The sequence below is a fragment of the Elaeis guineensis genome, chromosome 7 (assembly GCF_000442705.2).
Source record: "Elaeis guineensis isolate ETL-2024a chromosome 7, EG11, whole genome shotgun sequence".
NCBI classification, from domain to species: Eukaryota; Viridiplantae; Streptophyta; class Magnoliopsida; order Arecales; family Arecaceae; genus Elaeis; species Elaeis guineensis.
Window position 1 is genome coordinate 14,786,173 of NC_025999.2, and position 17,729 is coordinate 14,803,901.

At 31.8% G+C, this 17,729-nt stretch overlaps 1 pseudogene; it reads left to right on the forward strand.

The window, feature by feature from the left end:
* The first annotated feature begins 10,692 nt into the window (after window positions 1–10,692).
* On the forward strand, window positions 10,693–11,182 carry LOC105033066 (flotillin-like protein 3; annotated as a pseudogene).
* The last annotated feature ends 6,547 nt before the right edge of the window (window positions 11,183–17,729 follow it).

The window sequence follows — 17,729 nt, forward strand, 5'->3', positions numbered from 1 at the left end:
AAGTAGTTAATTAACCATTAAACATAAGTGATAGCTTCTTCTCTAGAAGTTAGTTTCAGATCTGATAGTATATTTTCAAAAAATGCAATGCAATTTGTATATTGATTGATTAATCTTTCTTTCATTACATGAATCAGCGAGAATGTTGATTTAGATTTACTTCCACGCCACACCTAGCTCTTTCCTTCTTGATGTGGGGTCTGTGAACAATTCAAGTTCCACACATCAAGGAATTTTGTTGAATGTTGTGGCTTATTAGCCTTCAGGCTCCCTTCATTACCCTTACTGTTTGAGCAAAAGAGAGGATAAGTTTTCGAAGATATAGATTATTAAAACATATTTTTTTAATTATCAAATATTTCCAATTATAGGTTCAAGTAGCCAATTGGGAGTTGTATAATTAAGAAGCAGAAGATTGCTAAAGCTGCACTCTATGGGAAAGAGAAGGAAGTAGAGGGATGTCAGACCATAGCTGAAGTAAAATTTTTTACATGCCAGCAACAAGCTAATGGAGAATTGTATGCAAAGAAAAAGGAGACTGAGGAGATGCTTGCCCCTCGCAGAGACCCAACGATTTTACCTTCGCAAGCTCCTTGAATCCCTCGAAGGAAATTATGTTGCTCTAAAAGACTATCTCGTGATCAGTAATGGGACTTACGGCAATATCCAAGGATCAATGCTAAGGCTACGAAGGAGACTCTAGCCAAAGATTAGTGTTTGGACAAATGGTGGTGAGACCACTGATAGGGGCCAGAGCAAGAGGTGGTCGGAGTGTACCGCATACTACCACCTCTATTCGAGATAGTTTAAGAGCAAACAGGAATGCTACCACCACCATGGATGGGCCAGCTCACCAACTAATCTGACAACTAACTCAGGAACTTATGATAGAAAGAAATGCTTAGGTTGAAGGTTGATAGGACTTGCTTTTTCATTTCTCAAAGAGTATAGTTAGTAGGACTATTTTCTTTGTTCTTGAGCTTATTCTTAGTTTGTTGTATGCTTGAGGCAATATCAATTTCTATTTAATAGTTCATGGTAGATTTGCAAAAGTCATCTACATTATTGCATTATTATAAAAGCCAAGACTAGATCACTACAACAAAATAGGATATTAGCGATGAAAAAAATTTATCACTAATAGCCATTTTTCATTGCTAATAGTTATTAGCGATAAAAATTTCATCGATAATATTTAGTCGCCAATAATGCCATCGTTGATAATTTTTTATGATGAAAAATTTTTTTATCGCAAATAAAAAATATTACTGATGAAAAATTTTCATCCTTAAAAAAATTATTTTTTTTGAAAACTATTTACGACAAAAAGTTTTAGTCGTAAAAAAATATAATTTGCAACAAAATAAATTATTTGCGATGAATTTTATTCATCTCTATTAATTTAATTAAAAATTTTTATGAAAATAAATTTAAAAAAGTATTAGCGACATAAACTTTTCATTACCAATATAGCAATTTCTAACAAAATTTTTTATCACTAATAAATATTAAATTACTAGTGATGAAAATATTTTCATCACTATTAATTTAAATAAAAATTTTTATAAAAATCAAATTTAAAAAAAATTTAGTGACATAAATTTTTCATCGTAAATATGGTTATTTACGATGAAAATATTTTCATCACTATTAATTTAATTAAATTTTTTATAAAAATTAAATTTTAAAAAATATTAGTGACATAAATTTTTCATCATAAATATAGTTATTTTCAATGAAATATTTTTATCACTATTAATTTAATTAAAAACTTTTATAAAAATTAAATTTAAAATAATATTAGCGATGTATGTTTTACATCCCACATATTTCAAATTCTGATGTATATTTTCATCACTATTAATTTAATATAAAATTTTAATATTTTTAAATTTATTAAAAATTTTATTTATGACCAATTTTTCATCGCTAATATATTTTTTTATGATCAATATTTCATCAAAAGTAATTTCATCATTAATAATTTATAGATATTTTTTAAAAAATAATTTATGAATATATATATTTAATTTATATTTATAATATTTTTATAAATTAAAAATAAAAAATTCACATAATAAACTCATAAATAAATTTTATTATTTTATTATATTAAATTAAAATTATAAGAGATCTAAAATAAAAATAAAAAGCTACACAAATAAGCCGTCAAGTGTCGGCATTTGTAGAAGGGGAACGGGCTGGGGAAGGAGAGCACTCGAATGAGCTCAGACTGGCCTGCTGCTACCTCATCAACTACATGATCTGCTCCATCTGCAATAATCACTCCATCATCTAGATCTGAAGCTGCTAGTACTCATCGATGCGTGCAGTTAACTCATTAGCTCGCTACTCAACCTGCCTCTGCACCTCCGTCAGTCGAGCATCGCAGGCAGCATAGATGTCAGCTCTGGATGAGCGTGAGGATGAGAAAACAGTGATCCCATTCTCTAGACCCCTAACATAATAGGAACCAAGCACCTAATCACAGATCTCATCATCTGTGGGTGCGATCGAGTCCTCAGGGATAGGCTGGGATCTGATGTCTATTATACGGTCCTAAAAGTTAAAGTTATAGCTATTTCAATTTCGTACTAAAAATCAAACTGGGAATAAAAAATAATTGAAAAAATTTATAAAGAGCTCTTGGTTCTCTGTCGTCCACTCCCCTGACCGTCGTTGGTGGGTTTGCTGGTAGATATCGATCCTACCAGGAAGCTCACCACTCTCAGCATCTCTCTGTAATTTGAAAATAATTAATTAAAAATTTTTTAAATAGTTAAAAAATTATATACTAATTAAAAATTACTTACCATCTGCTCTATGTGTCGAGCGAACGATCTCGAACCCTCATAATATGGTACGATCTGTCTAGCCCGATTCACGACATTCTAGACACATCTTCTCTGTACAATTAGCAGTCAAATTAGTAGGTAACAAACTGAATTTAAGAATAAATGATTCAATCATTAAACTCTAAAAAAAAAAATTGGATGTGTAACCTGATATGTCAGATCCTCGTAATGTCGGCATATGACAGTCCAATCATCCATAGTGATGCTATCATAGGAACGCTACTGTGCTGCCTCCACCCCATGATCCTACATCACATGGTACCAATACTGATGGATGTGGTGGCGATAGTCCTTGAAATGCAAAGATAAATAAGTGTTCACAACTCATCGCACAAGATCTTTCTCAAAATCAATAATATCAAAAACACCCTGCTAATAACAAATATTAGAAGAATATCGTGCTAATTAAATATTCATAATATAATTTATTTTATCTATAACTGAGTGTAGAAAATCTCTCTCTGAGCTGGTACAACGTGATGCCAATCGAAAAGCATCACAGGAGCATAGCTGTAGCATATGATGCCCAGCTCGGTCTGCCACAGCTCGCACCATCTCCTAATGGGCCTGGTATAGCCGGATGGTATCTCGATACGGAGGTGCTGTCATGGATGCTCGTGTCTCCAATGCTCTAAAGCGAGGTTCTTCGATGGACCTCGCCCTCGCCTCACTACTGGTGGAGACTGGCCTGAAACAATAATAAATCAATCATTAGTATGATAGCTATCTAAATAAAAAAATCAAATATCAGTATATAAAAAGTATAATAATACCATTCGGACCCGCCTCATTCGAACCCATCTCATTGGGACTTGCCAATGCAGGACCTTCAGGCGATGGAGCTGGTGCAGCAGTGAAAATCAGTGAAGGTGCCTCAGCCTCCGGGATGGACTGTGAATGCAATTGTCGTCGTCTGCCTCTGGGTATCATACCTATAATTTTTGACATATAAATGAATATAAATGAATATAAAAATAAAATCTAGATCATGATCCGAATTGGATCAAGGTCGAGATCAAGATTGAGATCTCGATTTGGATTGGGATCCAGATCGGGATCTGATCAAGATCTAAGTTAGGATCTGGGACATCTAATAATAAGATTATTACTTTTCTAAAAAGTCCAATTATGGGACATCTAAAAGTCGATCTCGATCAAGATCGACTCTTGAACGAAAATCTATGGCTCAATACAATTTAACTACCATATCTGAACATACATTCGAAGATGAATTTTTAATTTATCAAAAAAGAATAACTCTGCATTAAAATTTTTTATCAAAAATTTTAGTAAAGTTTTCTCTAAAATAGAAATACTTTTTATATTTCATTATAATAAGCAAAAGCATACAAAATAGCACATAAAATAATTAAATTGTAATAAGCAACAGCAATATCCATTGCGCTAGCGAAACAAAAAAATTTATAAATTTCAGTAATAACACTAAAAAATTTATACAACAAATATAAAATAAACTATAAGCAGTTGAGCATGCAAAATAATATTAATATAAAATAATAACAACAAAATCTATTCCCAAGGACTTGATGGTTTTTTATTTTTTTTTAAATATTTTTACCTAAAAATAATAAATAATTTTTTATTTTTTAAATATTTTTATCTAAAAATATTTTTTTTCTAAATATTTTTTCTTCTAAACGAGCTCCGGACTCAGCCTCCCACGGCCCCTGCTCCCACGGCACCGGTGCTGTCACACACCCCGCGCTACCCAGACTCGGCCCTTGTGACCTCTGCTCCTATGATGCTGGTGCCATCACACACCCCACGTCACCCGGACTCGACCCCCACGATCTTTGCTCCCACAGCGTCGGTGCCGTCACACACCCCGCACCACCCGAACTCGACACCCATGACCCCTGCTCCCATGGCGCTGACACCAACTCACACCCCTCGCGAGCCACCCCCTGCGGTGCAGCCGCCCTCTCTAACCCCACGCTACCTGGATCCCAACTCAGATCTTGATCAAATTCCAATCTGGATCTTAATCCGAATTGAGATCTTGATCCGAATCTCAACCTCGATCCAATTCGGATCGTGATCCAAATTTTATTTTTATTAATCAAATAATTAAATACTATTATTAATATTTTATTTTTTATTTTTTTTATTTTTTTCATCTTTTTTTACTTTTTTTACTTTTTTTCTTTTTTTTTCTTTTTTCTTTCTTCTTTTTTTTCCTTTTTTTTCCTTTTCTTTTTTTCCCCTTCTTTCTCTCTTCCCTTCCTCCCTCCCCACCGTCACCCACCCCTCCCCGCCGCCGTCCCCTCCCCGTCTCCCCTGATCGTCAGTCACCCCCTCCCCGGCCCTATCTCCACCGACCGACCCCCTCCCCGGCCCCGTCTCCGTCACCATCGGCTGCCCATCCCCCCCAACCCCATCACCCCTGGCCCCATCCTGCATCCCGACCCCATCCCACCCACATTTCATCCCCGACCCCCTCCCTGCCGGTCGACCAGCTTCTCGCCGACCGACCCCCTCCCCGACCCCATATCCGTCACCGCCGGCTGCCTCCTCCCCGGCACCATCCCACCCCCGGCCCCATCCCACCCCCGACCCCATCTTGCCCCCATTTTGCCCCCGAACCCCTCCTCGCCGGCCGACCACCTCCTTGTCGGTCGACCCCCTCCCCGGCCCTATGGCACCGTTGGCCACCCACGCCCCCCACCCCAGATGGCTCCGCCCCCGGTGGCCCGATCAATACAAAAAAAAAGGTTGGAACCTTACCTCTGGCAGATGGCGAACAGCAAGCGGTGCAGACGGCAGTGGTGATGGTGGAGTGGGGCTGGCCAGCGGGAAGAGAGGGGGGGCAGAGCACGGAGAGAGGAGAGCTCAGGGAGAGGGAGAGAGGAGAGCTCAAGGAGAGGGAGAGAGGAGAGGAGAGAGGAGAGAGGGGAGAAGGGGGAAAGAGGGTTTCGTGCAAAATGACGTTGACTTGACATGCATTGAAAGAATCATTATTAGCGACGAAAATTTAATTTTCATCGCTAATAATTCTGTTAAACAACAAAAAAAATTTCTCACTAAAAAATTTTGCTCTAAAAGAATTATTTGTGATGAAAAATATTTTCATCATTAATTATATTATGAGCAATGAAAATTTAATTTTCATCACTAATAATTTCCAACCAAAAAAATTTTCCCCACTAAAAAAATTTTCTCGTTAAAAAAAATTATTTGCAATGAAAATAAAATTATCACTAATAATTTTTGCCAAAATTTTCCCCATGAAAAAAAAATTCTCTCTTAAAATTTTATTTATGATGAAAACTAAAAATTTCATCGTTAATTAGCTTATTAGCAATGGAAATTAAATTTTCATTGTGAATAATTCTCGTAATAAAAATAATTTCTCCACTAAAAAAATCTTCCCTCTAAAAAAATTATTTGTGATGAAAAAAATTCATCATCAATAAAATTATTAGCAACAAAAATTAGATTTTTGTTGCCAGTAATTCTCCAAAAAAATAAAAATTCCCCCCTAAAAAATTTTTTCCTCTTAAAAAAATTTGCAAAAAAAATTATTGGTGATGAAAACTAAATTTTCATCATTAATAATCTTATTAGCAACATAAATACAGTTTTCATCAAAAAAAAAATTTTGCAAAAAAAATTTCTCCAATTACAATTTCATAAAAAAATAATTTTAGATTTTTCTCACCAAGTAAATTTTTTATCCAAAAAATTTAACAATAAAAAGTGACATTAAAAAAATATTTGTGATGAAAAATAAAATTAATTTTTTTTAATCTAAAAAATTTTTGGCCCAAAAAATTTTTTTCAAAATAATTTCATCAAAAAAATTAAATTTTTATTAATAAAAAAATTTTATATAAATAGTTAATTTGTGTTTCTTTTAAATAATTATGTATATAAAAAAGCAGCTTGGCTATTTTTTTGTAATGCATGCTTTTGTGGATCTAAAATATGTTAAAGTGTTGAGTTGATGTTCATATGGTTTTGTTAGGGTTGATCAATTAAGTGGCTTAAAAATTTAGTGATATTTTTAATATGATTAAGAACTATGGTTGGCACAAGGATTTGTAATATGATAGAATTTGATTTCTATCTTTGTAGCCATACTGGTATAAAGATAATATTTTTTTGATATTTTTTCTCATTATTTTATTTTTCTAGGTTAGGAGGGGCTTATTTGCATAATATAGTTTTATCTAGTTTTTAAAATACTTTTTATTAATTTATTTATATTTTATTTTCATTCAGGGGATCAGTAGACCAATACATTATCATATACTATTGGATGATAATCATTTTTCTATTAATACATTACAGATGTTAACTAACAATCTTAGTTACATGTGAGTTAAAAATTTTGATCGTGTTCTTATGTTTTGACAGATATCTTGTGTGGATCAATTTTTAGGTGATCTGCTGGCCTTTGTTTCTATATAGAGTCTAATTTTTTTGATGGAGGATCGACATCAATTGGTAGTTTCAGGGATCAGATTGCTGTGGTGCATCATCTGCCGTAGATTAAGGATAGCATTCAAGAAGTTATATTTTTCTATTAAAGATGTTATAGGATTTTATTATCACAAGGGATTGTTGGCCAAATTTTTTTAAGATGGTTTAGAAGTAAATGACACAATTTAGTCCATCGAACAGTTGATAAAGTTTTATTCTTTATATAGTTGGAAGTTGACATTTTCTCTGAATCAAATTCTTTGATTTAATTTTCTGAGGCGATTTGCTCTTAGATCTTATAGACGGTTGATTCGGTTGTGGGTGAAAAATTTTGTTACATCATCCAATAAAGTCTGGGTACTGAGATAATGATTCTTTTTCAGTATCGAAAGTTATTTTTTTAAATTTTTAATTTTTTTAATTATTAGCAATAAAATTATTTCATCATAAATAATGAAGTATTTATGACGGAAACTCATTTTCTATCATAAATAATCAATTATTTATGATATTTTTGCTATTTCATTACAAATAATCTATAACTTTTTATATTTTTTATTTTTTCATAATGTTGGCAACAAAAATATTTTCATTGTAAATAATTGACTATTTATGATAGAAAATGAGTTTTTATCATAAATACTAAGTTATTTCTGATGTAATATTTTTATCATAAATAATCTATAATTTTTATATTTTTTAAATTTATCACTTTTTTGAAAATATTGATGACAAAAATATTTTTATCATAAATAATGGACTATTTATGATGCAAAATAATTTTTTGTTGTAAACACTATATTATTTATGATGTAATATTTTTATCACAAATAATCTATAATTTTTATATTTTTTAAATTTCTTATTTTTTTAAAATATATGTGATGAAACTATTTTTGTCACCAATAATGGACTATTTATGATGGAAAATAATTTTTTATCACAAACACTATATTATTTATGATGTAATATTTTTATCATAAATTATTTATAATTTTTATACTTTTTAAATTTCTCATTTTCTTTCAAAATATTAGCAATGAAAATATTTTCATCATAAATAATTGCTATTTATGATGAAAATAATTTTTCATCATAAATATTGAATTATTTATAATGAAATATTTTTATCACAAATAATCTATAATTTTTATACTTTTTAAATTTCTCATTATTTTAGAATTATTGATGATGAAAATATTTTTATCATAAATAATTGACTATTTATGATGGAAAATAAGTTTTTATTGCAAACACTAAGTTATTTATGACATAATATTTTTATCACAAAAAATCTATAGTTTTTATATTTTTAAATTTATTATTTTTTTAAATATTAATGATGAAAATATTTTCATCATGAATAATGGACTATTTATTGTGCAAAATAACTTTTCATCATAAACACTATATTATTTATGATGCAATATTTTCTTCATAAATAATCTATAATTTTTATATTTTTAAAATTTTTTATTTTTTTAAAATATTGACAATAAAACTATTTTTATCATAAATAATCGACTATTTATGTTGAAAAATAATTTTTTATCATAAATACTATATTATTTATGATGCAATGTTTTTGTTATAAATTATCTATAATTTTTGTATTTTTTATATTTCTAATTTTTTTTCAAAATATTGGTGATGAAAATATTTTTATCGTAAATAATTCACTGTTTATGATGGAAAATAAGTTTTTATTGCAAATACTAAGTTATTTTTGATGCAATATTTTTATCACAAATAATTTATATTTTTTATATTTTTTAAATTTATCATTTTTTTAGAAATATTGGTGATGAAAATATTTTTATCATAAATTATAGACTATTTATGATGTAAAATAGTTTTTCCTCATAAATACTAAATTATTTATGATGAAATATTTTCATCATAAATAATCTATAATTTTTATATTTTTTATTTTTTTAGAAATATTGATGATGAAAATATTTTCATCATAAATAATTGATTATTTATGATAAAAAATATTTTTTATCATAAAAATTATATTATTTATGATGTAATATTTTCATCCCAAATAATCTATAATTTTTATATTTTTTAAATTTTTTTTCAAAAATTGGTGATGAAAATTTTTCATCATAAATAATTTAGCATTTACGATGAAAAATAATTTTTATTGCAAATGATCAATTATTTATGACGTAATATTTTTATTGTAAATAATTTATATTTTTTAATTTTTTTTTTCAAATATTAGTGACAAAAACTTTCATCGTAAAAAATTGGTATTTGTGATAAAAAATACTATTTATCATAAATACTCTATTATTTACGATGTAATATTTTTATCGTAAATAATCTGTAATTTTTAATTTTTGATTTTTTTATTTTTTTAAAATATTAATGATGAAGAATTTTCATCATAAATAATTGAGCATTTGCAATGAAAAAAGTTTTTCATCACAAATACTTAATAATTTCTCCACTTATGTGGGAACCATTACTGTGAATTAAGATAATTTCGAAGTGCACCTTTAATCCTCTATTAGACTCCTTTGCATGAGAATCCAATGGCCCTAAAAGGACTGGAGTCTAATCTTCACCAATCTCAAAATAGTATTTTTTTAACCACTTATTTTCTAGAGCTAACTAATTCCTCTCATAATATAATAATGCTACTAATTATTCTTTCCATAAAAAATAGCCCTTCTTGTTTGGGGTTCTAATAGAAATTTTGTTAATGAACCTCTTCTTTTTTTAGGGCTTGGGGTTAGATACCAAATTATTCTCATCTTTCTCTATATAAATAGTGCATGCTGAAAATAAAAAAAAAAAGAAAATAATATATATATATATATATTACAAAACTAGCAACTCTGATGATAAAAAAATTATTAATTTTATTAATTTTTTAAAATTAATATTAAAAGAAATGTACCAAATTTGTTTCAATAAATTTTTCTCTGATACTGGACCAAATGATTTTTTGTTCCATTAGGCTCCTTTGAATAAGAATCCAACGGCTTTTGGCCATAGCACAACTCTAGTCTAATCAACATCGATTTTAAAGTACAGAAAATATTCTATAGGCCACCAAATCAGTATCTTTTAAACTTTACCAAAAAAATAAAATGAAATAAAAGTTTAGTATCTTTAACCACTTATTTTTCGGAGTTAATCACTCCAATGAGATAACAAGGCTATTAATTATCTTCCCATAAAAAATAGCCCTTCCTTTTCTGGGTTGGGCTGGGAATTTGATGAACGAGTGTCTTCTTCCTTGTCTAGGACTCGGAGTTAGAGACCGAATTACTCTCAGCTTATCTATATTAATCTGCCCTCCAACCCATCCATCTTCTCATAGCCTTCTTTTTCTCCTCACGCAAACCTTTGTGCGAAAGGAAGGAGGAAAGAAAAAAAAATGGTTTTGTGGTACAAGGTTGTGAGCGCGTCGCAGTAGCTGGCCATCACCGGTGCTGGAATCACCGATATAAAGCTAGAGAAGAAGGCATGGATCCTCCTGGGCCGGTCGTGCACCGTCGTTGACGTCTCACCAATGAACTACAGGTTTGAGGTGCAGGCGGTGAGCACTGAGAAGCTCCCCTCCATCATCCCCGCTGTGTTCACCATCGGCCCTCATGTCGACGACCATGAGAGCCTCATAAGATACGCCTGGCTCATCTCCACCAGCTCTCCAACCACGTCAACGACCTTGTCCAGGAAGGCGAGACCCGCGTCCTCACTGCATCCATAACCATGGAGGAGATCTCCAGGGGGACAAGTCCTTCAAACAAGAAGAGTTTGAGAAGGTCCGGATGGAGCTGAATCAGTTCGGCCTTTTAATCTACAACGCTAACGTGGAGCAGCTCGTCGACATGAGCCGGCATTAGTTCTTCAGCTATCTGGGCTAGAAGTGGAGACCAAAGCATCGCCGGTCTTAAGAGCCTTATGAAGACAACCCCGTGATCCGAGTTCATAACATTGCCCATCTCTTGAGCGGAAATATTTAAAACTCCACCATCGCCGGCATTTCTGATCCCAAAATATCAAAGAAGGTACATCTGGGAAGAATCATTTTGCTGATTCAGTTGGTAAGATCAGATATTTTAAATTTTGCATGTTATTGTATGTCAGCTTTAAACTGAACAATTCCAAACACTCTATTGTATAAAAAATAATTTTAATTTTTTTTCTTCTTCTTTAGACCCTCAACAGTAAATTTTAATTCAACCCTCGAAAATCTTAATTCATATATATTCAAGTTTGGATTCCAAGATACAATCTTCAGGTCTCATCATAGAGAAAATATTGAGTGTTTGGAGTTATTCAGTTTAAAACTGATACACAATAACCAGCAAAATTTGAAATGCCTGATTTTATCAACTGAATCAGCAGAACAGTTCTTCCTAAATGTGCCTTCTTTAATATTTTGGGATCAGAAACTCCGACGATGGTGGAGTTTTGAATATTTCCGCTCAAGAGATGCACAATGTTATGAGCTCATCTCGATCTTAAAGCTCTTAAAACCGTCGATTATGAGATGAAGGTAGTAAACCTTTGCTGCATATTCTCTCCATCAGTCTATGGTCCTTAGATGAATGATTCTTTGAATTGTTCTCAAGTTACAAGAATTATACTTTATTATTTAGAGGTCTTATTGTTCATGGAGGTAGTAAAGTTTGTCATGATATCTTTTAAGAAGCAGCCTTATAAATTCATTTTCTATTCAAGTCAATGATAGATGTTATTGTAAAGGTCTTATCATTAATTCTTTAGTCTGCTATAAACTTTTTAAAATACCTAAAAAAATCATATTAATAACCTTTTCTTTGCTTCAATATCTTTTTACATAGAAGATCCTAAATCTTTTTGTCACCCTAATTTTCTTATATCTTTTCCTAATTCTCAATTACTATCCCCCCAAAAACTGAAACTCTGGCTTTTGTCCATGTATCCTAGTTAGTCTTAAGTCTATTTTAAATCAATCATGATTCTTTAAATTTTAGATTGGATTCTAATCTAAGTTCAGCTATTAATGCAACAAACCAAAGCCTAATTTTTGTGGGCCTTCACCACTGGAGCTAATTTTGTTTAAGCAGGCACTAAATGATTAGGATTTGTGATTTACAAATTTTTAATTATATTTTCTATCCCATCAATTCATAGAAAAAGTGGGAATGTGACATCAGGGGAATGGATTGAGATTTTTTAGGGGATAGTACATAATTATCTAGGAAACTTAGGCAGTGCATGTATAGGAAGGAAATTTGTTTGTTTGTACTTGCTTTACTATTTCAAGTAATTACAAGCATCATTTTGCTTCTTTGAGCAAATTGACTCACAAAGGCAAAAAAAATATACAGATTCTCAATATATAAAGATGACTTTCCGTAGCTACTCTCAACAGACTTTATTAATGTACAAAGTTATCCTCCCTTGGTTATGTTGGATAATTGGTTTATTTAGTAAATAGATATGCTTTTGTAACAAAGTTATCTCAAGTTTCCTAGCTTAATCCCTCCATAACGTGTTTTACTGAAGCGGCTATGACCTTTTGCCAGGAACATATAAAAAAATATATTGTTATCATAGAATTTCAAAAGAATTGTTAATCCTTGATTATATTTCTTTTCTAAATTAGACTTTTTTCCATGAGTTAAACATGTTTTCAAAGGTCTCCTTCGATATGTCTTTCAAGATAAGATTTAATATTTTTATGACTGGTTATTGTAACTAGCTTTCACAAAAAATCCGTCACCTAGAAGAGCAAGAACAATTTTTTGTCATGTGGTCATGTTATTTGAATTAACCATTAAAAATAAGTGATAGCTTTTGCTATATAAGTTTCACACCTGTCAGTATACTTTTAAACAATGCCATACAATTTGCATATCGGCTCACTAATATTAACTAACTAGCTTTTCATTTGGAAGAGAAGAAGAAGTTTTGGTCATGGTATCTTGTTATTTAATTAACTAATCTAACTAGCTTTCATTTGGAAGAGTAGTAGAAGGTTGTAGTCATGTTGTCTTGTTATTTAAGTAGTTAGTTAACCATTAAACATAAGCGATAGCTTCTGCTCTAGAAATTAGTTTCAGATCAGATAGGACATTTTCAAAAAATGAAATGCAATTTATATATTGATTGATTAATCTTTCTTTCATTACATGAATCAGCGAGAATGTTGATTTAGATTTACTTCCACGCCACACCTAGCTCTTCCCTTCTTGATGTGGGGTCTGCGTTCAATTCAAGTCCCACACATTAAGGAATTTTGTTGAATGTTGTGGCTTATTAGCCTTCAGGCTCCCTTCATTACCCTTGTTGTTTGAGCAAAAGAGAGGATAAGTTTCCGAAGATATAGACTATTAAAACATATCTTTTGAATTACCAAATATTTTCAATTATAGGTTCAAGTAGCCAATTGTAAGCCATATAATTAAGAAGCAGAAGATTGCTAAAGCTGCACTCTATGGGAAAGAGAAGGAAGTAGAGAGATGTCAGACCATAGCTGAAGTAGAATTTTTTGCATGCCAGCAATAAGCTAATGGAGAGTTGTATGCAAAGAAAAAGGAGATCAAGGGGATGCTTGCCCTCGAAGAGGCCTAACGATTTTAACTTCGCAAGCTCCTTGAATCCCTCGAAGGAAATTGTGCGGCTCTGAAAGACTATCTCCTGATCCGTAATGGGACTTACATTAATATCCAAGGATCAATGCGAAGACTGCGAAGGGGAATCTAGCCAAAGATTAGTGTTTGGACAAATGGTGGTGAGACCACTGATAGGGGCTAGAGCAGGAGGTGGCCGGAGGGTACCACATGCTACCACCTCTATTCGAGATAGTTCAAGAGCAAATAGGAATGCTACCACCACCATGGATGGGCCAGCTCACCAACTAATCTGGCAACTAACTTAGGAACTTATGATAGAAAGAAATGCTTAGATTGAAGGTTGATAGGACTTGCTTTTTCATTTCTCAAAGAGTATAGTTGGTAGGATTACTTTCTTTGTTCTTGAGCTTATTCTTGGTTTGTTGCATGTTTGAGACAATATCAATTTCTATTTAATAGTTCATGGTAGACTTGCAAAAGTCATCTACATTACTGCATTATTATAAAAGCCAAGACTGGATATATACTCTTGTGGAAAATGCTCCTCATGTGGATTCAAAGAAACTATGGGTAGACAGGAGACTATTGCATAGACATTATCCTGCACTAGGGCTCCAAATGGTTTTCTATTGTTTTTATCAACCATTTCTCATGTCTTTTAATTTAATCTCATGAATGCTCTAGATTTATATTCTTAGGAATTGATTTAACATCTAAAATGTTGTTTTCTCAAGAAGCACTTAACTTTGCATTGTTTCATTTATCAAATAATATTAGTCATGCAACTTGTTTACCATTATTTACCTAAATGTATTTAGCTATGAGACTCATCTATTTCCATAGTTCTGGTCATTCTTTAGTAAATGACCATCTTTAGAGTGTATACATCAATGTGACCCCAAATATGTCATAAATCCATGATGTTAGAAAAAAAAAACTATTCTTGAGTTACTCACATGGTTCATATGTCTTGAGATATAAGAAATATATGAAAAGGATATCTAAAATTGCTAAGAGTTCAAACTTTATGTCCATTATTTTTTTGAGAAAAAACTATGCATATTAAAAGTTTGTCAGAAAGGCACTTCATATTATTTCAACATTTTTGGGGTCATGTAAATGCTAAAAGCATCAACCATCTAACTGATATTATACCTAAAAAGGAAGAAACAAAACTAATATATATGTGTAAATTTGATTCATTTGAGACAACTATAGGTGCTTATGTATAAAGCTTCCATCTTTTTAGAAAAAAGTTTAGAAAGATGAGATCCTCCACTTGGTTAAAATATGCATATCCTTTGAGTCTGCAACCCTCTACCGCCACCCACCCCACGGCCCCCCAACCCCCCCACCCCCCTCCCCCCGAAAAAAAGGCACATATCATCTTAATGAAAATAGGAAAAAATACTTAAGTCGTAGATGGATGGACTGAGAACCATAACTCAACTGCTTTAGATTGAATCGAAACTGAGAACAACTAAAAAAATTTTGGATCCACATTTTCAATTTCACTTTGAGCTATAATATGGATTATAGCAAAATTCAAACTGGCAAAACAAGGCACCATTGGGATTCATATTCAACTCCATGGACTGTAAATTCTCACATATCAAACTTGAAGTTCACAGTGCTAAAAGCACCACTCATAAGATGAATAATGAACCCTAAGCCTGAAAAATAATGATTTATGATCATCAGCAACATATCATGAAGAAGTTATTTAGTTTTATAGTATATAAGCAGATCTATTAGTGAGTAGCACATATATTCTAGGAAAACAACCACTAATTTGCTCATTAATTAATTTGCTTTTTGTCAGAAAAAAGAAAAAGAAAAAGTTTTAATATGCTGCATATGAAATGAAGCAAGCTACTTGTGGACAAACTCCACTCTATTTAGGAACAAATGTCTCCCTCAGAGCCACAACAGAGGAGGAAAAATCAACTTATTCTAGAATTAGTTAATCTGGATAGTTGATTTAGTGAGTGGGGGTGTTCAGCTATTTTCACTATAGTATAATGGAACATTCCAATGCAAAAATACTCAATCCCTGATGCTTATAAGCATCACAAAAAATAATCTATCCTTTTTCAAAACATCGAAAAAGAATCATTACATGAAGCGTCGAAACTAATATTGCCTACACTTTGTGAAAGCATCGATAAGTTTAGAATAGTTTTCGATGCTAGCAAAAGCATTGGTATATTTATTAATGTCGATGCTTATAAACATCATCAATTCACAATAATTGCTGATGCTTATAAGCGTCGGCAATTTGTAACCATTGACAATGCTTTAAAGCATTGGTATTTACTAAATTTGAAAAAAAATAAAAGACACATAATCTGAAAATAATCTATATAATAATACCTATATCTATCCAAAATTTATAAAAAAAATTTAAACACCAACATAAATATAATAAAGACTGTGTAACATCATAATCAATATATATCCAGAGAACAAAGTACCACAGGTCTAGTATGATTAAGGATGACTTAATCATTATCTTGTTTCATAATAAAGACTATATAACATTAGATAGCCCAATCTGGGGCATGAAGACCTAAAATTGAATTCCACAAATACTAGCAGCTTTAGCTCTCAGTGTTCTTCAATAGACACTGCAATGTCTCATGAAGGACAAATGGGATAAAATATGAAGATATCTCAGTTATCATTTATTTGCTTTGCCTGCAAGTCATTCCACTTAAGCTCAAATTGATCGTTTACAGACAGCAACAACTTAACTGCAAGATAAGTGTATTTGAGAGAATAGCCCCATATAAAGTACCCTAAGAAAAATTAGATGATAAGAAATGACATGAAAAATTTTGCATAAAAAAAATAGCACAACTAAAAATTGCTTCTCATTCATGGCTTTGAAAACAATGTATTCATCATCCAATAGCCAATCCGAAAGAATAGTTGAGTACCTCGAGTTGGAACTTCAGTGTCTTCCAGAAAAAAGAAACACATATATAATCAATCATATATATTTCAGAAAACAATGTTAAGGTATAAATTAAGATGTGGGGCTAATTATGATCTCTCTTTATTGTAGGCTTGCAATGGATCTCCTAACATATCAGAAATGCAATAGGATGAGCAGACCAGTTGCATGACCACCTGATGGTGAATGCTTGAAGCTCATTCCATCTTATAGCAATCTTTAATACAAAAAATGTATTAGAACAAAGTAAATGAAAATGTGAAAACTGAATATAATGAGGTTCAAGTTGCATACCAATTTACCAGCACGGTCAAAAATAGGAAACCTGTGGTACTTTGTGTGGTGTGGGTTTACACTATATGAATACAGGCCATGTTCCATTCATATGGGTTTACACTACATGAATCAAGATATATTCAAATTAAAGAAATGTCTCAGAACCAGCTCTCAACCTGGCATAAACCTTTATATTTGTATCAGTTTCCAACCTAAGACAGCCTCGTGAAAGAGAAAGGCTCACCATGAAACCTTGTGGGCAAGGCAGCAGGAAGAGATATCAAACATCTAAATCCCACATTTTAGCAATTGCAAGAAGAAATTAATCATTCATGTTACTGCAACTATGGAAAACAAAGGTTTTTTTTTGATACAAAAGGAGAATACTGCACATAGTACATAGTCACCAAAATTTATTAAAGAAAGAGAGTACATAAAAACAAGAGTGAAAGGGAATCCCTACCCACCCAACAACACCAAAAATCAAATTTTAAATTCCCTGACCAGCAACATTCAAAAAATTTTGAAATTTAAATTTCAAAAAAGAGAAACTCTAATAAGTCGCTGCTAGAATGGATCAACATCGATCGTCGAAGAAAAACATCGGTGACCACC